Below are 27395 nucleotides of genomic sequence, written 5' to 3'. Positions count from 1 at the left end.
AAACTCCAATTTGATGGCTGACTGACAGGTGTAGTAAGAGCTAAAGACAAAATCAGAAAAAATGTCTTTAAAATGTCGTGCAATAGACAAAATCCAAAAACTGTTTAAAAGACAAATTCACAAAAGTGGAGATAGAGGTTTGTGAATTTGGTGGGAAATCTGACATTTTTATCTCCACTTTTATTTTCTCTCTAGTCTCAGTATCACTACTTTTGTGAATTCACCCCCTTGTGTCTTATTCCCTTCCCATTAGATTGTAAGTTCTTTTGTACAGGGCCTTCCTCACCTTTTGTACCGGTATTGGTTGTGATGTATGTAACTCCATATGTTCAATCTACGTAATTCATGCGATTTAGTTATATAAACACATTTGCTTTACAGTGTTGCAAAATATTTTGTCGCTATATAAATACATGTTAATAATAATAATAATAATAATAATAATAACTAGAGAGGTACATTTCCTGAAGAAAATGTGAGTGGTGCTTGCCGTGGCAAAACTCAGGCCCAAATCTGATTGGCTGTTGTTGCCCCGCCCCTTTTTTTCCTAATTTTGAACCACAGTCACTCAGTGACTAACATACCAAAGTTTGGGAATTCTGTCATTTAATGTGTAAAAATGGCAGCATTTCTATTTTTTTCTATTGAAAATCAATGAATGAAATTTGATTGGTTGTTGGTGGCTCCGCCCACTTTTTCTAAACTTGAAGTGGAAACCCCCAGCGACCACATTTGTGATATTCAAGGTCCCTGACATCAATACTGAGAGAATGGCAGCCTTCTTAATTTTTCCCATTAAAACCAATCAAAGAAATCTGATTGGTTGGTTTTGGCTCCACCCACTTTTCTTAATTTTAATCCCAGTCCCCCAGTGACCAACTGTGCCAACTTTGAGGAGGCTGCCATTAACCGTCTAAGAGCGGCAGCAGTTTAAAATTTTCCTATTTAATTGAATGGCTGAAATTTGATTGGCTGTTGTAGACTCCGCCCACTTTTTGTAAATTTTGGCCGCAGTCACCCAGTGACCCACGGTGCCAAGTTTGGGAGCTCTGGCTTTATTACTGTGAGAATTACAGCTGTTTACATTTTCTCATTGAAGTCAATAGGGAAAATCTGATTGGTTGTTTGCGGCTCCGCTCACTTTTTTGGGTCCCCAAAATAGGACAGAAAAGTCACAACACCCCATTCCCGAATAAGATGAACGGTTTTGACACCTCATTCATGGGTCTGCGACAAACTAATTATTCGATAAATTCCCCGTTATAAGTCAATGGGGCAAATTTGGGGACCTCTCCTGCCCCGGGGGTAAAACTTATACCCTCGTGTGGGGTATCATCTGACACAGGTCGCAAACCTCTTCAAATGTGGTAAATTTAACGTTTCTACAAGATTCCCTCTCTGCGCTAGAATCCGTCAAAAGTTGGCCTCAATGTTAATCTATGGGACTTTTCGGGGTGGTTAATTGCCCCCGCAAGGGGCAATTAACCACCCACCCCTTAGAAAAGTCATACCACCCCATTCCCGATTAAGCCGCACGATTTGACACCTCATTCATGGGTCTAGGACAAACGGTGCGGGACCAGTTACGCGCCAAACTTTCATACGGAAGAAGAATAAAAACTAGAGAGGTACATTTCCTGAAGAAAATGTGAGTGGTGCTTGCCGTGGCAAAACTCAGGCCCCCCATATATGTTGGGTGTCTTGCCCAGTCGCCCCTGGTGCCTAGAGAGTACACAAAGTCGGTAGAATCCGGATTAAACCGGTGAAATTTAAAGCCAACCAAATTTTACCATTGAAATCAATCCAAACAAACTGGCTATTTTTGGCTCCGCCCACTTTTAAAAATTTGCAACCCAGTCACCAAATGGACCAAGTTTGAGCACTCTTACATTAACAGTGTAAGAATGACAGGAATTTAAATATTCCCATTGAATAGCGTTAGGTAAAATTTGATTGGCTGTCTTAAGCTCCGCCCATTTTTCTGAATTTTAACCCCAGTTACCTAGTCATGGTCAGTGCCAAGTTTGGGGCCTCCGGTTTTAAAACTGTGAGAACGGCGGTAATCAAAAATTTTACATTGAAGTCAATAGGTGAAAACGGATTGGCTGTTTATGGCTCCACCCACTTTTCCTAAATTTTTACCGCAGTCACCCAGTGAGTAATTGAGCCAAGTTTGGTACACCTAGCATTTAAACCGTGATAATAGCAGCAGTTTATCATTTTTCATTAAGGTCAAAGGCTGAAATCTGATTGGCTGTTGTTGCCCCTTTTTTTCCTAATTGTGAACCACAGTCACTCAGTGACTAACATACCAAAGTTTGGGAATGCTGTCATTTAATGTGTAAAAATGGCAGCATTTCTATTTTTTTCTATTGAAAATCAATGAATGAAATTTGATTGGTTGTTGGTGGCTCCGCCCACTTTTTCTAAACTTGAAGTGGAAACCCCCAGCGACCACATTTGTGATATTCAAGGTCCCTGACATCAATACTGAGAGAATGGCAGCCTTCTTAATTTTTCCCATTAAAACCAATCAAAGAAATCTGATTGGTTGGTTTTGGCTCCACCCACTTTTCTTAATTTTAATCCCAGTCCCCCAGTGACCAACTGTGCCAACTTTGAGGAGGCTGCCATTAACCGTCTAAGAGCGGCAGCAGTTTAAAATTTTCCTATTTAATTGAATGGCTGAAATTTGATTGGCTGTTGTAGACTCCGCCCACTTTTTGTAAATTTTGGCTGCAGTTACCCAGTGACCCACGGTGCCAAGTTTGGGAGCTCTGGCTTTATTACTGTCAGAATTACAGCTGTTTACATTTTCTCATTGAAGTCAATAGGGAAAATCTGATTGGTTGTTTGCGGCTCCGCTCACTTTTTTGGGTCCCCAAAATAGGACAGAAAAGTCACAACACCCCATTCCCGAATAAGCTGAACGGTTTGACACCTCATTCATGGGTCTGAGACAAACTAATTATTCGATAAATTCCCCATTATAAGTCAATGGGGCAAATTTGGGGACCTCTCCTGCCCCGGGGGTAAAACTTATACCCTCGTGTGGGGTATCATCTGACACAGGTCGCAAACCTCTTCAAATGTGGTAAATTTAACGTTTCTACAAGATTCCCTCTCTGCGCTAGAATCCGTCAAAAGTTGGCCTCAATGTTAATCTATGGGACTTTTCGGGGTGGTTAATTGCCCCCGCAAGGGGCAATTAACCACCCACCCCTTAGAAAAGTCATACCACCCCATTCCCGATTAAGCCGCACGATTTGACACCTCATTCATGGGTCTAGGACAAACGGTGCGGGACTAGTTACGCGCCAAACTTTCATACGGAAGAAGAATAAAAATAAGTTTGCAAGATAACAGTAGTGATGCTTTGCTTCGCAAGCACCACTAATAAGTTTGCAAGATAACAGTAGTGATGCTTTGCTTCGCAAGCACCACTAATAAGTTTGCAAGATAACAGTAGTGATGCTTTGCTTCGCAAGCACCACTAACTATAAAGTGACAACTTTAAATAATAGAGAGATATTTAGAAAAAGGCCTATTGACGTCACAGAAAATAGAAACTTTGACATACTTTTCCCCCTCTTGCCTTGAATTAGGCATAATGCAAAAATGTCAGGAAGGTTTACAGAATACTTTACTTTATTTCTAAGAACTATGTTGAAATTCCACTTACCCTTGATGCCAAACCTTACATCTAAATTGTGCCACAAATTCAATAAGTAATATCAGCAAAGCCATAGTGCAGACATAAAAGCATAAACTAAACACCATTTATTTCACCTCATCTGAACCTACCTGTATTCGTAAAATGTCACCTTTTGACAGCTGCATATCACCAGTCAGCTCTTCACAGTGATACCCAGTGGCTCTAGATGCTTGCTGAAGTAATTTGTCATCTCAGCTGCCAGGGCTTTCACTGGAGCTACATGCACAACATGAACAAGGACACTGGATGGATAACATTTGTCCCAAACCAACCAATACAAATCACAATTTATTGCGAAATATGATTCAATGCACTTAAAGTACAAAAATCTTAATAGTGATATATAAGAAGTAGTTATCTTTGCTGGGGTAGTGTGAAGCTGTTTAGAGGACAATTGATTTTGTTTATATAGCATCATCACTTCACATCAAGCATTATTCTTGGGAATTACAAATAAACTGTACAATCAAAACAATTATTTGTCCAAGTAAGTTAACTGTAGAACCACAAATAAAACTATAGGAATAGTTTTTTTATGATATAAGTGCAATACAGATGCATTGTTTCTTACTAGAAAATTAGAGAAAGACAGGACCTACAGGGTATGTTGCAAAGTAAAATAGCAAGCACCTAAGGAAAAAAACGTTCCAGGTAGCTCTGCTGTATCCTATCGATAAACAAGCTAAAAGTAAAGGAAATAAATTGAAAATAAGATTGCAAATAGATGTAGTTTATAAAGGTTGACCAGGTTTTAAAATAAAGTCTTCTCTGGAATTGTTATTTGGGTTTTTTAAAATTTCAGAGCTGGAGTCTAAGTACTATTCTGAAAGGCTAGAAATCTTAGGACACTAATGGAGATCCTCTGGAAGATTAGCATCCCTCCTATAAAAATAATATTATACACAGGTATGGCATTCATTATCTGGGAACCTGTTATCCAGAAAGCTCCTAACTATGTGAAAGCCATTTCCTATAGACTCCATTTCAAACAAATAATTTAAACTTTTAAAATTATTAGCATTTTCTCTCCAATAATAAATCAATACTTGATCAATACTTGATCCTAAGATATAATTAATCCTTATTGGAGGCAACACAATCCTATTGGGTTTATTTAATGTTTAAATGATTTTTAGTAGACTTAAGGTATGGAGATCCAAATCAAGGAAATATCCCTTATCTGGAATACCCCATGCTCCGAGCATTCTGGATAACAGGTTCCATACCTGTATATAAATGTCTCTTAACTCTGCATGCTGACCCAGACTTATTTTTATTTTATTTTTTTAATTATATTTATTTACATTTTTAGCCATTGTCTTCTGGCTCTTTCCAGCTTTCAAATGGGGGTCATTGACTCCTAAAAACAAATTCACTGTAAGGCTACACATTTATTGTTTTTGCTACTTGTTATTATTCATCTTTCTATTTGAGCCCTCTCCTATTCATATTCCAGTCTCTTATTTAAATCAATGCATAGTTGCCAGGGTAATTTGGACCCTAGTATCCAGATTACCGAAATTGCAAACTGCAAAACTGCTTAATAAAAAGATAAATAACTCAAAAAAACACATATAATAAAAAATGAAAACCCACTGCCTCAAAATATCACTCTATACATCATACTAAAAGTTAATTTAAAGGTGAACTTCTCCTTTAAAGGTTTAATCTAATACATGACATACTGTATGCTGACGACAACCTCTCCATACTTAAAATGCCTTCACCTATCCATACAAACAAGCCGCTTAGACCTATATTGTCAGACAAGGGCAAATTGCTCATATTACTCACAATACTCAAGTTACCAGGTTTGAACAGTTGAAACCATGAGAGGTGCTTGTAGAAATCGCAATTTGAGTGTGACACACAGTATATATTTAAAAGTGGTTTAGGACCAGCTTTAAAGAATCTCAATTTAGCAAAATTTTGCAAATGATGTTGATGTGAATATATAACCTTTAGGCCTACTTATATATACACTAAGATAAAATTGGTTCAGTTAAATATTTTGTTTTAATAAGAGGTCCCAGAGATAACAATGATCTTCTGGGATCCATCACACTGATCCCTCTACTTTCAGGAATAGAAGGAATCTGAGCCACTCCGCAGTGGTATTGGGAGAGACTGGTTACCTGGTACTTACTAGTGCAGTGCCTCCACCTAGTGGGATCAGGGAATGCACTTACAGGTGGCACCACTAGGAATACAGTAATAACACACATAACACACACTGTATTGGTTAAAGTGAATAGCAGTTTATCTTTATTTTAAACGGGCACCTAATACATGCAGCACTCCTAACCGGTGGCAATAGGGCCTCACTACCTAATTTTCTTGCGTAATCTGTCTAGCTAACTAAAGTAGGCAAAGTCCTTTAATGTTCTTTCCCCAAACAGTCTCTCTATCTTCAAGCGCTTCTTTAGGGTACTGTCCCTTTACACAGGATACTCATGCCAAATGCTCTTCGGATGATTTAGAGTTCTCTTTAGGCGAGTCCAGCACATTTAGATATACAGTGCAACTACCAGCCACTTTGGATGCTCACAAAGGAGTCTCCTGCTGGTTGTTCCTCCATGTGGTTCTCTCTGCCAGAATTTTCTCTTCTGCCAGCATCTGCAACGTCCTTTTCCTGCTAGCCACTCACTAGCTGCTTTGTCACTTCCTGCTGCACTGAGATCACTGAACAGCTGGTTGCTAGGGAACAGCTTACAGCACACATACACATGCACTGTGCCTTATCTCTTACAGGGATAAGTGAAATGGTTTTGCACAAATTCCTTACATACAGTATATTTACCTCACACCCTGGGCTGGAGCTCCTATCAGCAAGCACCACATAGCGATCAGCTTTCTTCTTCTTCTTTCTTCAAATTTCATGTGGCAGGTGAATGCGCAGTAAAACAAAATACCTGTCTTCTTCATTTAATTTGAATCGAATTTGACTAAATTCAATTCTCGGCAAAAAACTTTAATGTCAGGAAGGCTACTAATGTCAGCTTGCCAGCTCCAGTAGGTGCACAGATGAGCATGTTCTCATTGGTGTTATAAGCAGTCTCAAAAATGATGTACTGTATACGATTTAGGCGTTTCGCTCCTTTGAAAACAAGCTGTCCAACTTGACAAAAGAGAAATAAAATATCGTTAGAATCTGTAACAAAATTTCACCCCACACAATATAAAAGAACAAAATGTATTCTGAAGGCAGCATATTTATGTGGCATAAAGTGTGAAAACATGATGAGAGACTAATCCCTTCTGCAAATCCAATTAAAAAGGAGTCTACCATTGCATTAAGCCTTAATAGAAAAAATGCTACGCCAATTATTTCTAAATTAAACTCAATGCTAAGATGGTTGTATTTGTATTGTTCGCAAATTTAGCCTATAATTATAATACACCATTTAAGAGGGGTTTTTTTTATACTGCAGTTTTTTTATTTTGGCAATATCTTGTTTAGACTTTGTGAATACAAAGGTCCAGAGCAATTACATATGCAAGAATACAAGCTACAAAAGTATCCTTAATCCTATATGCTTGTACACTTGGGTGCACATTTACTAAGGGTCGAATATTGAGGGTTAGTAAACCCTTCGAATTTGACCCTTGAAGTAAAATCCTACGAATTCGAATATCGAATTTGAAGGATTTACCGCAAATCCTGCGATCGAACAATCGAAGGAAAAATAGTTTGATCGAACAATGAAATCCTTCAAATCGAACGATTCAAAGGATTTTAATCGATCGATCAAAGGATTTTCATTCGATCAAAACAACCTTAGAAAAGTGATGGGGAAGGTCCCCATAGGCCAACATTGTACCTCAGTAGGTTTAAACTGCCGAAGTATGTAGTCTAAGTTTTTTTTAAAGAGACAGTACTTCAACTATGGAATGGTCGAATAGTCTAACGATTTTTAGTTCGAATCAAAGTCGAAGTAGTAGTTGAAGGTCGTAGTAGCCTATTCGATGGTCAAAGTACCCAAAAAAATACTTCGAAATACCAAGTTTTTTTACTTCGAATCCTTCACTCGAGCTTAGTAAATGTGAACCTTAGAGGCTTATTCATTTTCGAGATCGAGAAAAAAAACCCCGCAAGCACCAAGAAAAAAACTGCAATAAAACTTGTGGAACTTTTTTCCACAAATGCTAGGTTATTTAACAGAATATTCCTGCATGCGTATTGTTTCAGGAAAAAAGTTGCACTCCAGTGAGAATCAGATTGTTCCATTAATTTTAAATGAATGCTACAAAACTTGAAATGTTTTAATGAACCAGGAATATAAATATATAATTAAAGCTTTTAGAGACAATTCCCATTGACTCCTTGACCTTTGTTAGCTTTTATTTCAAGTTTTTTGTGGCAACTTTTCGTGATTTTATTTTTTAAAAAATGGTAGCTATTCAGTATTCAAAGGAAAATTCTTGAGTGTATTCAAACTCACGTTTTTTCTTTGCATTTTTTTTCTTGAATCGTGAAAAAAACTAAAACTATACTTTTGATAAATCAGCCCCTCAGCATCCATTATTAAACAGACATTAAAAACCAAAAGGAAGAGAAAAAGTCAGACAAGGACAACTATATTAAGGCTAAATAAAAGGGAGACTAAATCCCTAATGCAACCTGGGTATTTTGATTGTTGTGTAAATATTATTACATACAATTACATTAACTCCAACACATCTATAACATTTGTAATTTCCTGTCCCTACATGACTTTCAACACAACTTAATCATTTGTGATGGACAAATCTGTGCCATTTCACTTCGGGAAGAAATTCACGAAAAGCATTGGTCAATAGGCGCCAACATTTTTTTGACGGGCGTCAATTTTTATATGTGTGATTATTTTGTCCAAATGCATTAGTAAATGGGTGTCCGAATAATTTTGACTATTTAGACTAGGGATGCACCGAATCAGGGATTCTGCCTTTTTCAGCAGGATGCCCTGACGAACCGAATCCGAATTTGCATATGCAAATTAGGGGTTGGGAGGGAAATTGCATGGCTTTTTGTCACAAAACAAGGAAGTAAAAATGTTTTCCCCCTCACCACCCCTCATTTGCATATGCAAATTCATCCAAAATAGTGGATTTGGTGCATCCCTTATTTAAACTATTCTGACCTTTTTTTTTTTGTCACTGTAGATTTTTCACCGCAGTTTCATGAATTATTCAGCGAAACATGGTAGTTCGCCATGAATTTGTGCCTGGCAAATTAATTCACCCATCACTATTAATCATCAGTCATCAGTGCTCTATACACGATTATATCTTACACAATATCGTTCTACTCTAGTCGAATGCTCTCCTAATATGCTTTGTTTCCAATAATACCAACAGCAGCCAACACTATGAAGCATATTTATCAAGAATCAAATTTGTTCGAGTTGTGTGAGGGCTTTTCTACCTTAGATAAACTAAAATTTCTAATGCTTGTGTGTTTATGGAAATATCCGAATGTCAAAAACTTGCATTAAAAACAACAGGGAATAAACTCTAATGATCAAGTTCATGTCCCGAAAAAAAATGAATTAATCGAATTTATTTCCCAAAAGCTTGAATTGATTGAGTTACATCTTGAATGTGTGAGTTTGGGTGCAAAAAAAAAATTTGAATCGTGGAAAAAAATCACATCTGCCCCCATATGTAATGTGACCACCAGTAGATTACTGTGATTGTGTATGATCTTCAACAATATTTTTATAACTAAAATGCTACAGTGAGCCTAAAACCAGTATTCATAAACATAATGATGACAATAAATTATATAAATATATTTGCATTTTTTTGCATATCTTATGACGCTATTTCGAGCATTGGCAACTAAAAGGACACACTTAAAATAGACTTCAAACCAGTCTTATACCGGTTTAAATTTTTGGTATCAGCATGTTTATTGGGTGTGGACCACCACCCATTTTTGTAATTTAATGGGGAACAGGGATTGCACTGATGACAATTTTCTCACATATTGGGTGGTAGTTCAAGACAGTCTGCCCCTGGATTACTGAGCTGCCAGACTGAAACACCAGAGATAGGAACACAAAACCTTAAAGTTCAATTTTTGAAAAAAAGTAAATTCTAAAACAAGGAAATCAACTGGGAAAAGTCTATTTCTGGTGAATAATCTAAAAACAACTAAACTGAAAAGGAGTCTGGAAGTTTAAGAGCATTCCAAGGGGCATATTTATAAAAGTGTAAATTTAGAACTCACCACAATAAGGGGCACATTTACTAAGGGTCGAAGTGAATTCAAAGTGAATTTTTGAATTCAAAAACGTCAAATTTCAAAGTAATTTTTGGGTACTTCGACCATCGAATAGGCCAAATTCGACTTCGATTCGAATTGGAAAAACCATTAAAAAATCGAAGTACTGTCTCTTTAAAAAACTTCGACTTTGACACGTCGCCACCTTAAACCTGCCGAATTGTTATACGTTAGCCTATGGGGACCTCCGAGAACCCATAGCCAACAAGTTTTTAGAAGTCAAAGTTTTTTTTTTTGGAAATCGTTTGATTGATCGATTAAATCGTTCAAATCGTTCGAGTCGAACAATTTCAACAATTGATCAAACGATTTTAATTAGATCGAAAAATGCTAAGTTTAATTAAAAAAAAACTTCGACTATCTAATTTTTTCAATTCGATGGTAGAATTTCGAAGCTTTAGCACTTTAAAATTTGACCCTTAGTTAATGTGCCCCTAAATCTCACTTTCTATTCATTCCTATGGGTTTTTTAAAAGCATATTTATGAAATAGTGAATTCCGTTGATAAATACAATTCTAAAAATCCCGTAGGAATGAATAGAACATAGGTGAGTTTTTCTGTGGTGAGTTCTAATCTAACATTTTGATAAATCTGCCCCAATTAATTAAAAATCGGATTAAAATTAAAATCGGAGTCCACTTTGAAAGGAGAACCCTTTAATTGTGTCTGTGGGGCATATTTATCAATGGTCGAATTTCGAATTGAAAAAACTTCAAAATTCAAATTCAAAAAGACCAACCGTAATTAAGTTTTTTTTGGTCAAATAGGTCAGTTTCCGATCGAATAGGTCCATATTTCGCCGAATTCGAATTGTACGAATCGAAGGAATAGCGCATTCGATCAAATTCGATTCAAAGTTTTTTCCCCAAAAAAACGTAAGATTTTTCAAAGTCCACCAATTGAATTAAGTTCTAGGAGGTCCCCCATAAGCTGAAACAGCAACTCAGCAGGTTTTAGTTGGCGAATGGTTGAAGTGAATTTTTAAAGAGACAGTACATAATACATTTCGATATTCTAATTTTTGCATTCTTTTTCAAATTTAAATCGAATTTGGATAATTCCCTAGTCAAAGTACGCAAAAAATAGCTTGAAATTCTTTTTTTTTTCATTCAAAAATTCACCTCGACCTTTGATAAATTTGCCCCTATGTGTCAACGACTGATACACAGCAACAATTAAATCGAACTAATATATAAATTATATTCCCAGCAACATAAAAAATAACTAGTCCCCCCAAAAATTTTTACGGATTAGGAATTAAAATAATAATTGTAATTGGTATTCAGCAAGCATTTTGTTTGGAGATTGTTGCAGAATAAAAAAAAATGTGTGAATTCCAATTCACAGTTAGAAATCCATGTTTAATGAACATTGAATGAAAAGAACCATAACCTTCCTGGGAATCTAAATAATAGTGTTGTTCCCTGCTGTTATTATGAGTAAAAAGAATCAACAGCACAGAATTGTAATCATCTTTTACAGAAAAAAAGCATTTAAAAAGAAAAAGATTTCTAAAAATCACAAAGGAAATAGTTATCTCCTTTCACATTGTTATCTCTTATATAAATGAAAAGCAGAAATGTAGCAAGAGTTTGTTTAAAGTAACAATTATGATTTATTTGTCACATTTCCAGTGTAATGCAGAAGTAAAGATTTCCTTTACATCAGTGAGGTCTTTTTTTTTGTTTATCAGTTTCAATTAAAAATCTGTCCTGTAATTTTAATAACTATAGTTATCTAAACAATTCAACACAATTTACATTTATGATGTTCCAGGCCCTATGGAAGAAGAAGATAAAAGGGCAAACGCATGACATGTTACATAGACTGGTCATCATTCACTGCCCTGTTGGAGCTTACAAATTAAGGTTTATATCACATTCACACAGCAAACCAATATCTGCTCAGTGTAGCAAAATGAGCACATGATAGCAGATGATCAACTGTGTGTATCCCCGTCCTTGCCTGCAACTTTATCACAAATTTCAATATCTGTATGCAAACTGCATCTATATATAAGCCAAAGATCTTTTGAAAACAAGTGTTGTAGACTAATGAAGTAAGACTTGAACTCTTTGGCTGCAATTATAAAAAATTGTGGGTTTGGGAAAAACACTTTGGCAGTTGTTCAAAATGAAGGTTGACCCATTATGCTTTAGGACTGTGGGGCAGCGAGTAGTACAGGAAACCATGTATGTATAGGGAGGGAAGAATTGAGACCACTAAACATCAGCTCAGAAATGCAAGAGAATGCAATGTCTCACTGAAACCTGCAGCCAGAACTATACCATGGTTATAGGTGCAGTGATAACAGAAAGCTAATGTGTATAAATGCAGGCTGAAAAAATCCACATTTGACCATTGCCAGAGACTGTTTTGTCTTGTCACTCACTAAAAGGCAAGTATGTAATGCTGATGGCACACCAGGCAATTTTTAAAAATATATTGACAGAAAAATGCCATGTGTGCCATTCGCCCATTCGCAATTTTCGAAGTAAAGAAATTCAAAGTAATTTTTTGGATACTTCGACCATCGAATAGGATACTATGACTTTGAATTTACTTAGACTTCGATTCAAATTAATCGAATTATCGATTATCGATCATTCCATATTCGAAGTACTGTCTCTTTAAAAAAAACTTCGACTTCAATACTTCGACAAATTAAACCTGCCGAAGTGCTATGTTAGCCTATGGGGACCTTCTACAAAAATTTTCTAAGTCTTCACACGTCGAAGTAAAATCGCTCGATCGTACGCTAAAATCGTTTGATTTTAACGATTTAATCGTTAGATTGAACGATTTTACTTTGAACATTCGATGGCCAAATTCGGTGAAAAATACTTCGACTTTAATATTCAATTCAAAGTATTTCAATTTTATGGTCGAATTTGGAAGTATTTTTTACTTCGAAATTCGACCCTTGATCAATCTTCCCCTTAGTCTACCATTACAAAGAGGATGCACAAAATAGATCTACATGGCAAGAGGACACCTTTGCTGTCTAGAAAAAACATCAGGGCAAAACTAAATTGTCATCATAAAATTTCCCTTTGTGCAGTAATATCCTATTTTACACAGAATTACAGGAGTTACTGCACCTGGCCAAAATGTATGCCTATGGAAGAAAGAACAGTTTTACAGAACAGTAAATGGTAGCAACTGCACCATCAAGCATCATTGCCTCTAGTAAGGTTTAAACATATCGTAGATAGGATCAAGTACAAGGTACTGTTTTATTTCCATAGAGAAAAAAGGGAATCATTTTAAAACATGGAGTCTTCAGGAGATGACCTTCCCATTATTAGTAACTTTTTGAATAACTAGTTACAGGATAATGGATCCCAGTACAGGTCCTTAGTAAGTCAGGATGTGGCAGGTTTCAATTTGATTTGCTCATAAGTATTACAGATGCCACGGAAGAGTAAATACCAGGACATATAACATATGATGAGATTATACTTTGCAGAGTTTGCCTTGAAATTGAAGTTAGAGTACTTAGTTGCACATAAATACTCCTATCACTTTTTTAGTACCAGTAGCGGCAGAATCTACACTATAGACCCTATGGTTTCTTTTTGACCTTTAGTTCTAAGGACTGATGGAAGGATTTCCCAACCATTTATAATAAACCATCAAGCTATAATATATTGCAATAATATTTAATCTATTTTAGCACATTATGAATCATTATATTATGCATAATGGGGAAAAGTATTTCCCTCCTAACAGTCCAATAAGGCACAGACAAGTTTACACAAAAGTTAAAACTGGGTGAACCCTAATTAAAGTTTAGAAGTTAGCTGAACGTATACTCAAATTTGTCCCCTGCTTCTGACAAATCAGCTGGCTCAGCAACAATACTTAAGGAGAATTATTGATGCACTTAGTTTAAACCACTAAAGGGGAAATCTTAAAATAAATCATACATTTCGAACCTTATTAAAGTTTGACTCTAATGATAAAAGCCATGGCTTCAAAATAAATCAATTTAAAACCTTGTAAAGTGAAAAATGAATGTAATATTTCTGCCCTACAATCTTTACCTTTGAAATAAAAACATTAAGAAAAGTATGATATAATAAAGAAGGTGGGGCTGCAAATAAGGTCTTACAAGCCATGTTCCTGACACAAAAGAAGCATACAGAAAAAGGCTGAGCTGTTACCAGGGTTCTAGATAATACCTTAACCCCAATATGTAATAAAAGGCACCAAATTTTCCCAGGAACAGTAACCCATAGCAAACCAATGTGAATTTTGTTTTAAACAGGTGACCAGTAACTACTACCTGTTGATTTGTTGTTTTGAGTTACTGCTTTTAGACAAACTTAGTGCCTTTTATTTCATAACCCCAAAAAAACCCATAATTTTTTTTTTAACTGCTTTAATAAACAGGGCAAGTTAAATGTTATGAAAGAGGCAATAAGCAGGATTTCTGATGAACATACTTTTAACCTATTGGAAGGGAAAAAAGAGAGAACTCAAAATGCTTTCAATTATTTCTTGAGCTAAACAGGACAAATAGATACATTGAAACTAGTTTCAGTTTCTTGTGGACCCAAAACCAAATGTTTCCAATACTATCCCTTATGATGCCAGAGCAATACTGCTTTGGAATGGCACATACAGTATATTGGCACACTTCACAATTTCCACAGGGACAGTTTCCTTTAATTGAAGCCATTGCCTTCTGGAGCCATTTATATTTATTTTGTGTCATAAACAATGAATGTATTAATGTGTCCCTTATTGATGGTGCTTTCTTAGCGGTCATCTGTACCAGATCACCCACCCTTTCCTAATTTTCTTGTAGGATGGGCCACTACTTATCTAAAATCTTTCTAATTTCATTCCATTGTTCATTAAATACTGAGGTGAACCTAACCATCTGCCCATATTTTCCCTCTTGTGATCATACAGGAGGTTCTCACGTTAAGTTCTCGCTTGTAAGTAAGCCTTATTTATCTATTTATTTGGGTAGCCTCACTCCATGAATCTATCCTTAAGATCAGCTGTGAACCTTTCAAAGAATTCCTCAGTGAAACAGTTCCTGTGCATGTGGAACTGTCCAACAGGAGTACTCCTGATTAGAGACTGGGAGTGGCAGCTATCTGCTCGGAGCAAACTGTTGATGTTTCTTTTCTATACACTTCAGTGAAAAGAGTACCCTCACAAACAGAAACCCTTAAATCAAGAAATGTAACCATATGGTGACTCCAATCATATATGAGGACTATATTGTTATTAAACTCTCTTTTTACAAATATATTGAGATGTTTCCTCTCATAGCATCTGGACATCATCAATATAACGGATCCAGTGGGCCACCTGCCTGCCTACCCATCACAACCACCATCCACACATCCATCTGCCAAGCCACACCCAGAAAAGACATTCTCCGTCTCCCATATCCCCAGGTGTAGATAGGCATAGGAGGAGGCCTACACTCAAACTATCTAGTCTCGGTAAATCAGCGGTGTCCTTAAGAAATGATAGGAGTGTCTCTTCAAAAGAACAAGAAAGAAGTCCACATAGTGGCTGATCCTCTCAAGAAGCCCAAAGTTAATGACTATACTCCCATCTTGATGTCACTGCTGCTATGATTGAATGAACTACAGGAAAAACACAAAGCAGTGTAGGGTAATGTAGATGTTTGCAGACAATGCTTTGCTCAATATCTTTTGACAAGTACTGATCTACCTTTTGAGCTCCTCTGTCTGCAGCATATTCATTTGTTGAACTAAAAAGCAGAAGTTAAAGAAACTAAAGAAGAAAATGTAGGTGTCCTGTACATATAGCAAATGGATTGGAGAAGGTTGTGAATTTCATACTTCTTGGTAATAAGCTATACTTTCTGACCCATTATACACTCTGTGTTACAACTGTGTTACAGCTGTAGAAGTTCTGTACCAGTTTTTGCACACACCTCTGAGAGTAGAAACAAACAAAAGGGCAATGTTTCTAAGACAACATTTTACCATTGCCTCCATGATTGCAGATATAGTTTTGCAACTATATGTTTTAAATGCTATGCAAAGGTTATAATTAGTTCAAAATAAAAGCACTTATACTACCCATCTTTGGCACTATCTAAGATGTTTACTTGCACCATTTAGGGTTCTAATAAAAGTGAAACACTTGACAATTAATGTGTGAAGCAATGCAGCTGCAGATAATCACTACCATTTTCCTTTTTCTGATGGTCAGGGATTAAAACTTTTCTTAATCAAATCTAAAGCTTTTACTGATATAGTCTCTTCTGAGAATTGTAAGCACACATAATAAGCATGATTTTCTGAGAATGGAATTTAAATGGAATTTAAATGTCCTTTTATTCTGAAATGACAAAACCATAATTTTTAGCTTGATGTTATAAGATCTTTTATATCTTCCATGTCGCCCACTTCCAGAAAGGGAAAAACAATTTAAAATAAATATAAAATAATAAATAAATTATATAATGAAGTAAGCAAAGTATTTAGTAAACAGACAAAACATAATGACACAGAAGAAAATCTATGGGTTATGAAATCTTAACTAGAGATGTTTGCTTTCCCTCATACATTGATATGTACAGTGCCTTGCAAAAGTATTACGCTTGACTAATGACGGGCGCATATCTCCGCCGGCAAATAAATTCGTGAATTTGCAACGATAAACAAATGTCCATTGACTTTAATGGGCACCGGCGTCAACTTTGACGCCGGCGCCAATTTGGGTGAAGCAAAACGGGACAAATTCACCCATCACTACCCTTGACTAATTCTCTCATTATTTGACTATTCTTTGGATTCCGACTTTGTACCACGCTGTTGTTTGGTTTGACACTGGCCTGTGGACTATAGTACTCTCTGTCATATGATTTTGTACTGCATTGCCCATCTGATATTGACCCTGCTTGCTTCACATCTCGCTGACTGCTCCCACGTCCTTTCTGAATATGTTTAGATCCATAGCCTGCTCAGAACTCTCTCCTTGGTCCTCTCCCATTGGCAGCATCTGAGTAGCAGAGGGCTCCTCCCGAAGCCTAATGTGGCTGCTATAGTCAGAAGAGTGAGCCAGTACTTGGAGTTAGTTCTGAGTTTGGGATACCATACATTACAGGAACTGTAAGACCAAAACATTCAAGTGAATTGAATTAAAATATAATGTACGGTTTCCTGTACTAGTAAAACTGGCGTGTTTGCATCAGAGATACTACTACAGTTTAAATAAACAAGCTGCTGTTAGCCATAGGGGCAGTCATTCAAGCTGTTCCTTTTCTCCTTTTTTAGCTTAAATGGCTGTCCCCATGGCTACACAGCAGCCTAATCACATAAGCTAGAGTTGTCTTTCTAAAGCAAGCACATAACTTTTACCTATGCAGGGCAACAGTACATTATATTTTAATTACTTTAAAATGCTTTTCATTTGTGGTGTTCCTTTAAGAAATTTTCTCATGAACACTAATTTCAAGTACAGTATAAAAAAAAGTAAGAACACCAGACGGCAATGGCAAAAGGTTATAAATAACTAGGCATCTGAGAGGGATTTAAAAGTCTCCAAACAACTGTATTTCATCTCACTGTCCGGAAGTCATTGCTATACCAGGAATTCAGTCCAGTTGCAGAATGCAACTTCTGAAAATCTCTAACAACTAAAGAATTTCCTCTTTTGACTTGCTTGAAGTGCTTGCCACTTCTGATGCCAAAGAGCATAAGGCTCCTATTAGAAATAAGATGCACAAATTAAAACTAAATAGGAGGTGTGCCAGAAGGACTCTTGCTATCCAGAAAGAACACATTTTTTTGGACGTGCGTCAATTTGTCTTTGCTGCACAACAATTTTTTTAGATGAGCAACATTTTTTTTTCTCCCATTGGAGTCTAAGGGGTGTAAATTTTACAGTAAAACTTGGAATTATTTTGTAATCACTACTATTAACATGTTCAAATTGTTCAAGGGTCTTCTGCCATTGACTTCTACATGAACTCGGCAGGTTTTAGGTGGCGAATATTCAAATTAGAACTGTTTCCAGGCTCAAAGGTGTGATAAATCTTACATTCAAATTCGAGTTGGTGCTTTTAAGTTAGAATTAATTTTGACCATAAAAAAAAATTGCAAAATTCGAACCTTAATAAATCTGCTACTAAATGTCCAGTTGCCTTTGACTTAATTCTACTAGATACTGTACATCTTGACCTGAATAAATTAGAATCTTCACAGACATCCCTACAGAATGTGTTCCAAGTCATAGAATCAGCTAGATGTCTAGAACTTGGGTCTCCCCTTCTCTTTCTATAAAAGTTAACTCAAATGCAGAATATGCATTATCTTTCAGCTCTTATACAAAACAAAAAAACAAACTTTTGGGAAAGTTGGAAGACCATAACTTACTTAATGCTTTTTAATATTTAAGGCTAATGTTTGTTGTGTTTGAATGTGGTTTAAAACAATAAAATGTTTTATTTCCTGTTCTATTTAAGTATTTTCTTTCTTTAGTTCCTTTCACTTTATGTATAATATAAACTGTTAAATGAAAAGATATAAAATAAATGGCAGCCCTAGTTTTAATTTAAAGGGAAAAAAAACAGAAATCTTAAGTTTATAAGAATAATTCCGCTATCCAACATCATCAAAGGAGCCAAAATCAAATTTCTGGAACTCTTTACATTAATATGCCTATATTCAGTTAAAGACTGATTAAACAAACTGTATTAGAATTTTTCTCTTAGCTTGAATTCGTAAGGTATTACAAATAAAATTGTAGTTAAAGTTGAGTGCGACTTAGAACTCTCTCTGGTATCAATTGGATTTTAACACACACAAAAACAAGTTCTACTATAGATAAAGAACAGTGAACAACTATTCATTTTCAGACAACATAAAATGGATCTCTAGAGCTTAAAATGTTGCTCATACATTTATCATAACACAGACAGACGCCTAGAGAGCAAAATGCACTCATACAGTTTATGGAACAACAAAGGGAGTTTGAACAGACACTAACAAACTGAAATAAAAATATTATGTGTCAGAATAAAAAGCATTAATACGCCAAAGATGTGGCAATATACAGAGCAGAAAACAATGCATTAATAGATAAATGTCATGTTTCAGTTTGTTTTGGACATCAGAAATAATCTCAAGGATATAAATTAAAGCATATAGAATTATTAAATGTCATCATGGAGCTAACCATTCAAATTTAGCTTTTGTAAATGAATCTAAAGTTAATTGATATCTAATTTAAAAGTTGTCTTTTCCTAACTTCATTGACAAGAAAAGACATACATTTTGCCTTTTACTGACCAGTTTAGGATTTGGTTGTGAAAATAATTACAAAATTTAAAACAGCTGACCTCATATACACTGAAAATGTCATCCTTTCAATGGCAGCATCATTTTCAAATTTCATTAAGGTCCATCAACATTTTTCTTTTATATTTTAAATTTGTTTTTTGTTTTCTTTTAACTTACAGCCAACTTTTTTAAAAAAATGATATACTTTAGTAAATATTCACCTAGGGCTTTAGGTTCTTAAAGCTAAACAAAACCATTTTCTTATTTCTGCCAGGGGAATGTTAAAAAATGAACATATAGTTATATTTTTCTTTATTTTACCAAGTTTATCTATCACTGGCCTAGGCAGCCTTTCTGTCAAGGCAGGATAGTCACAAGCTCTTATAGGGCTCTTTCCATTATATGAAGCAAGTAGGGAACACACCCTATTAGAACAAGTGGAGTGATTGTCTTTGGCTAGATGGCACTCTCCACAGATACCTTTTGTACAGATACCATGTAAGCCAGCATAGAAATGCCCTAGTAATAAGCAATACATGCTTCAAGTATAGTGGCCCCTTTAAGAAAGACAGAAAGATATTGGGGAAAATATTCACAGCGATTGCAACACATCGCCAGGCAAAAATTCGCTCAGACAACACTAGTTTACTAAAATGCGAAGTTAGGTCCAGGGCGGCGAATGTTGACAAATTTTTCAATTCGCGTTCAATTATGCCTAGTGCAACTTCGTTAATGGTCTTCACTCAGGCTAATTTGCAAACGGCAGGAAATTATAAAGTTGAATGGACGTATATGCTGCTGCAAATACATTACATTACACAAGTCCAGGAAACCTTAATAAAGAAAATAAGAGTTGTTATAATGCCCTACACATGAGCCCAGTGTCTAGTTTATATTCCATATGTTAGAAAATGTATGGGGGAACCCGGTTACCCAAAAAAATGTTTTGCAGCCTATCACTCTGAAAAAAGGAAAAGCATTTTTTGGGAAACTTTTTCCACTAAAAATATGATGTAAGTAACAGAAGATTTAGGAAGATCTATGCACTCCAATGCACTTCGCCTGGTCTGAGCTGGCGAAGGCAAGTCTGGTGAAAGAGTTAATGTTCAGTAAAATCCACATCTTAGTGAATTTGCAGAATAACGTCCATTGGACAAATTCGCCTGGCGAAAGAGTGTGAATTACCGCTAGTGTCTGTCTCTTTCGCTAGCAAAGTTACGCCTGCACCCATTAGCAAGTGCCTGAAAGTGGTAACGCTGGCAAATCGTCGCCAGCGTTAGTCACTTCGCCCTTTAGTAAATATGCCCCATTAAGTATATTGAATGAATACAAACATGTGTTACCTGTGTAAAACTATATATATTAGAAAATATCTTAATCTAGGCAGTGCCTACTGTACATAGTCAGGCTACAGGCATTGTAGTACATCCTAACTAGCTAAAACAAAAACACAAAATTCCTATTAAAGTAAGAAACTTGTCAGTTTGTTTGCAAAATAAATGTAGAGGATAATGCGTTTAATGCAAGTCTTCAAACCGTTACCATCTGAAAGTCAAGCATACTGTAGGTTTTCATGCAGAAAAGGCTCATAATGCAGTCTGTGATAGATCAGCCTGCCGTTTATGATGAATAGTGCTGATAAGCAAATTCAGTGTAAGACCTAGAGAAGAAGCTCAGCACAGTAATCTATACAAAAAAAGTTATTGTGTAGAGTAAGCATTGTAACAACAAACCTCTGGAATATGGACGGCTGGAAAGAGGAGATAAAGAATATTGCACTGCAATTTATCTCTTCTTGTTCCCCATGCACCATTTCTTGAAAGGAAGTTTTATTGTTCTCAAATATTACCATACTGCAAGTAAGGATCTGCAGTTTGTTTTATGTAAGTTGTATAATAAATAATTTGCAGAAAATAAGCATTTTTGCTCAGCAGAAAAGGAGAAGTAATTGTTAACAATAGTAAACACATCTCCATACTAGCTAATAAAATACTACAATGTGGACCAAGTGAATTACTGTGTTACAGCAATATGTTTGTGAAGATTCTCATTGATCCAGGTCATGGTATATCTATAGAAATAAGTCAAATCAACTGGACTTGCGGTGTTTTTTTCCTTGAAGACGTTTCACCAATCATCCAACTGGCTTTCTCGATTCAGAATAACTTGTAAATCTTCCTTTGAAAATGTGTATTCTCTGGAATGTTGCTCCAATCATCTTATTTTCAATATATACTGCAATAAGAAATGTTCTAAATACGATCAATTAAAAATTGTGTGCTGTTTCTGAAATAATCAAGTTTATCTTCACTTTTCAGCATCTGTTTTCTTCATTCTCTCTACATGCAGCACTTGAGTGTCAGATATTTATGGACAGTTAAATCCAATGTATTTTATAGGGGTGCTCATTTTGCCTAAAAGATGTATTAGAGTTCACTCTAATAAAATCACCAGAAATCCTGTCTCTCTACATGCAGGATTTGTGCAAAAGGCAAATATTTTGTTAGGTTTAGTTTGTACTGGAATCAGTACGGAGCCCCCCTATATTGGATCATTCATCAGACACCCAACTGCTGCATAAGAGAGAATAAAGAGAATCAAATGCTGAAAGGAATAGTAAATGTAAACGTGATTATTTCAGAAACAAAGCAGAATTTTTAATTGATTGTATTTAGAAAGTATCTTATTTCAGTATGAGGAAGCTTATATTAAATTTTCAATTTTTTTGTAGTTCTCCTTTAAGCAATAACCTCAAAGATTGATTTGTAGATACTTGAGTTGATCTGGAGCAAGTGATACCTATAATAAATGTTATAGTCTATTTACTAGCCACTTACCACAAGATCCCTACTATATTTACAATATTTCTGGTTTTCAACAAAAAGCCTCAAGTCTTCATTGTGTAGGTATGCATAATAATAATAACAATAATAATAATAATAACTATTCTAATTAAGTGTAAACAATGCAAAGATTATCTAGTTAGAGGGATTAAAAACTATGATAAATTATGAGGGTAGACTGTTGGTTGGGGATGTTTTCTCTGGAAAAAAGGCTCTTGGAAGGGAACATGATTTCACTTTACAAGTACATTAGAGGACATTATAGACAAATAGCATTGGACCTTTTTACCTATAAAGAAGATCACCACACTAGAGGCCATCCCTTCAGACAACTAGACCTTTCTTCACTGGTGACAATGTGATAAGAAAGGATTGTTTTCATACCTTGGTTTTCTGGCCAATGCCTGTACTGACTGAGCCGCAGGAGGCTGTCTTGGCACATCTTTGTATTTAAATATAACTAATTAAAAATGCATCAATGTTCCATTACCTATACCAGCAAACTCACTAGAGTCAATGTCAGGAATTTCTCAATTTAAAGAAAAAAAAGGGCATGTCAGTTTTGTTGTGCCTACTGTCAGCATTCTGCCTATGACTAAGTGCTGGGTAAGCATGAAACGCGTTAGGCGTTAGAGGGGATACTTTCCATGTTTTTTAACTATTGATGTAAATAAAGTATATTTTTTTACCTATTAGCATGCCTTGGAGAAATTCTTGAGTTTATGGTTTTACCTATGTTTGGTCACTAGAGGTCTCCGGCATGCATACCAGTAGTATTTACTGATTCTGCTCCCAATTTGACTCTAATAGTTTATTATTCGACACCTAAAACCTGACAAATTACTGTATAAGCCAATGGGAGAGGTCCAGTGACTAATTTGAATATGTTTGGAGCCTTCCTGACATTGGAGTTTTTTTCTGAGAATTCAAATCTAATTCAATGTTTCGAGTTTTCAGGTCGGTAAAAGTTTAAGATATTTGACTTTTTTTCATAAATAACCCCACAGTCGCATTTCAAAAACATATTCGAATTTTAGGGAGTTTAAAAAAATCTGACATGAATTAGAAATTTGACCCGTGATAAATGTGACTGCCCGTGTTGCAGTGCAACCAAAAGTGCTGGGGAAAAGGAATGCATTGTGGATAAAGCCATTTGTTTGACCTTTTTTTTTGCAATTAGTCCACTCTTTGTAAATGAGGTAATAAAACTGTTAATAAGAAACACATATTTTATTTAAAAAGAAAATATAAAAGCCTTTTGGTCCACATTTCAAAATATCCCCCACTAGTGTCTACTCCTTGCAGGAAGCATTCTATATTTTAATGGCAGAACAAAAAGGTGCCATAAAAGTTAAAGGGTGCTAATCTACAAAGCAAGTCTAACATACTCCTACACTGCTGCTTGTAAGTCATATGCTCAAATTACATCAGCTGTTATATAGTATACATATATGTTATATATAAATATGCATGTCATAAAAACAATTCGATTGAAGGGGAGTGCTAAACTAAAGTTAATGGTACTTTATAAAAGAGATGTTCTATAGGTTTAAATCAGTCACAGTCCAACAAACAATAACCTTGATGTTTAAACCAGTGTGAAAAATAGTTTTTTTTATTTATTTCAAGAAAATTTACAATACTATATAATGCATGCATAGGTCCAGGGATGCAGGGTTCAGGCAAAATGGCACCGGACCTTTCCAGCTCCTGCCTTTTCACTCCCCTTTTGCTTTCCCGTCGCCTCCACAAACTACAACGCCCACAATCCTGTGTGCCCTAGCTTCCGGTTCCCCTTCTTTAGCCCTGTCATGGTCCTATCCCTCCAGTTCCCTCTGGTCTTCCTGGGTCTGCTGGAAAATTGCTGATCCGTCACCCAAAAAATTATTCAAAATCCTATTTTATCAGATTAGTCAAGCAAAATGAACTTTAATTACACAATATACATTATTTGAAACTTGGGAATTCATAATTATAGCAAGCAGGCAGGAACCATTTTGTGGAACTGTTATTAAGACAAGTCATGCATCATCTGAGAATCTTGTTTGTGCACCAGAATGGGGACCTGATGTCCACCCCCATGCACTGGTTACACAATTAAATGGTAAAGAGAACGGGAGAATGTGGGGAGTGCAGTGACATCTAGGAAGTGGTGAATGAAAAGTGAAAGTAATTGTCTGCCCCATCTCTATGCCTAAGGCATAGAGGAGGGACAGACAATATTTGATTGACAGCTGAGATTTTCAAATGAGTTTACAACAGCTATGAATGCTTTGATAAAAAATAGAAATTAGATTTCATGTTTAATTTGAAAAGAACTTTTATTATACAGATTTGTGTGTCTGGGTGACAGGTCCACTTTAAGTTCTTTATGGACTATCATAACAAAGTGAGGGAGGTTGCACAAGTTAAGGAACCTTGAAGTCAGCAACCTTAAATGCATAATCATAGTTATTCCACCTTTGCTTTTAGCTAATGAATAAAAACAAAGGGGTGGGTGGGATGAAATCCTGCTAACATGATGAACTATGGTCTTGCATCAGTCTGTCTCAATGGAGCAAAAGCAAGAATTCTGAAACTAGATTATAAATTGTAGATCCCTGCTTAAAAAATATTTGTACTTAGGCTTTGTTTAAATCAACAACATTGCTTTAATTCCCAAGTGGGAAATTGCTTTTGAAATTAACTGAGATCATTGACAATCCTCTCATTTTATGATTAGTAGATTCTACAGTGATATTTTTTTTTTCTATTTGATATTAATATTTGAAAGCACTGAAACACAAAACAAGTCTTTGTGAACACAATTTCCTTACAATTGGATCCCACCAGTAAATCATTAATAAAAGGACTGTGGATAAAAAGGGAATACATCTGAAATACAGATAAGAAAATGACAACTTTGAAAATGAAAGAAATACAAATGTAGAGATAAAAAAAAAAGATACTAAATAAAGCTTTTCAGCTTGTGGAAAAGATATTGAAAACCAGACAGTGGCTAGAAAACCATGTCCTTAAAAACTTTCTAAACAAACCAAAATATTTTGAATAGATGGCATGTTAAGGCCAGCTACAGGGCTGAGACTTGAATAATGTTTCACCAGCCAACTGTATCAAAAGCTCTGCATCACAGTGGTCTACATGAGAAGGTGGCACAATAGAAGCTACATGGGTATATCTCAAAATAAACCATGTGGAAACAGTTTAGAGTTTGTGGGATCCATATTGGGATGCTGATAAAGTCCTCAAATTAATTTGATCGATGGTCACCACACGAGTGGCCAAATTTGGCAAAGATTTCCTCAACTCGTGACATCACTTAACAACCAGATGGTCATGTTTAAAATGCACATACATATTAAAGATAAACCAGTTCTATAACAACCAACCATACAAATCAATTATTTTATTTTGTTTAAGATATTGAGGCAAAAGCGTACATATACCAGTTATTCTTCTGATAAAATTAAATATGAAATATACAATATTGTGATATGCAATTTAGATATACTGCTTTTTCAGCCCATTGTGATATTGCAATTTAGATCTACTGCTTCTTTCATCAGAAACTGATAAATGGTACCGGGTAATAACGGCAGGCAGAATTATTATTTTTTATTTAATTTAAATTAAAGAAAGAGAATTATGTCCACAAAACTATAATGATATTAACTGTTAAGCTTTTCAAAAGATAGCATAAACATGGTAATTTATGCACTAATGTGTCTAACTTCACCCTATCCTGCTTACTTGGTGAAATTTTAAAAGCAACAAAACATTACAGAAAGAAAGGGATGTATTGATTTTGTAATAATTCCTATGCATTAAGAGCTACGAAATCCACTTTTTATTCAGCCCATTAATTATATTCTGCAAGTAAAAGGAAAGAGAAATGGCATGTAGCAAAGACAAAATATCCCATCTCGAGCATCTACTTTAGATAAAAAGCTTCAGCCATTTATTAGAGTGATTTTATTTTTTAGATTACTTTTTTTTTTTTTTACTTTATGTAAAATGAATCTTTCACATTTAAACTAACAAAACCTCAATTTAAAAAGAAGACTTGGGAAAAATAAATCCCTACTTATATAAAAATTAACTGCATTGCATGTTTTTTTCTAGGAAAAATTATGTTCTTTTCACTAATCAAACAATGCTTATTTTACAGGGAGAAGAGAAATGATTATCATTATTTCTACAGATTTGATTTTCCAGAGGTTTTTCCAGTGCATATCTTGTGGTTTATAGAAGATCTTTTAGATATATATGCACATTTCCAAGATTTAGGTAACATCTATTGGCTGACTTGCCTTAAAGTGGACCTGTCACCCAGACACAAAAAGCTGTATAATAAAAGTCCTTTTCAAATTAAACATGAAATACAATTTCTTTTTTTTATTAAAGCATTTATAGCTGTTGTAAGTTCATTTAAAAATCTGGCCGTCAATCAAATATTGTCTGCCCCTCCTCTATGCCTTAATCATAGAGGTGGGCCAGACAATTACTTTCACTTTCCATTCTGCACTTCCTAGATGTCACTGCTCTCCACACATTCCCCCGTTCTCTTCACCGTTTAAATGTGTAACCAGTGCATGGGGTTGGACATCGAGTCCCCATTCTGGTGCACAAACAAGATTCTGAGATGATGCAAGGCTTGTCTTAATAACAGTGTCCACAAAATGGCTCCTGCCTGCTTGCTATAATTATGAATTCCCAGACTAAAGGAGACAAGATTCAAATAATGTATTTAGTGTAATTAAAGTTCATTTTGCTTGATAAATGTGATAAAATAGGGTTTTGAGTGTTTTTTTGGTGACGGGTCCCCTTTAAAAAGCTTATGGGTACAGATTAAAGTATGCAAGAGACTTTCATAACATTTAAATTATTTATATGTTTTTACACTGTATGCCTCTTGTTAAAAAGTAACTATTTCTTAATGAGACTGTCTTCATCTGCTTAAATGGACAGTATACCTGCCGATTCAACATTAGTGCAATGAATACAGACTATGCTGAAGACAAATTTGCCCAATATTTTAATTATGACATACAGTATCTATGGTTTGCACTAAACATGGCATGAGCTGAAACAGAAAGTAAGACCACATTCTACTTCTTGCTTTGAACAAACCTGTAAAGGTTTATGATAAAAAGCAGTTCATTATAAACAGGGCTTTTCAATATTACAGTAGCTGATAATTTATTTTGATTATGCTTGGAAGAACAAGAATTTCAAATTCAGATGGTGCCCTGTTCAGTGCAAGAAAAAAGAAAACCATACATATTTT

At 35.5% G+C, this 27395-nt stretch overlaps 1 pseudogene; it reads right to left on the bottom strand.

Moving 5' to 3' along the window:
* The window catches only part of LOC108717427, a 375896-nt pseudogene that overhangs the window by 298686 nt on the left and 49815 nt on the right, over positions 1–27395 (bottom strand).

This window comes from Xenopus laevis, chromosome 5S (assembly GCF_017654675.1).
Source record: "Xenopus laevis strain J_2021 chromosome 5S, Xenopus_laevis_v10.1, whole genome shotgun sequence".
In the NCBI taxonomy this organism is placed as follows: domain Eukaryota; kingdom Metazoa; phylum Chordata; class Amphibia; order Anura; family Pipidae; genus Xenopus; species Xenopus laevis.
The sequence above is the reverse complement of the archived record's forward strand: the minus strand, read 5'-3'. Positions and strand labels throughout refer to the sequence as shown.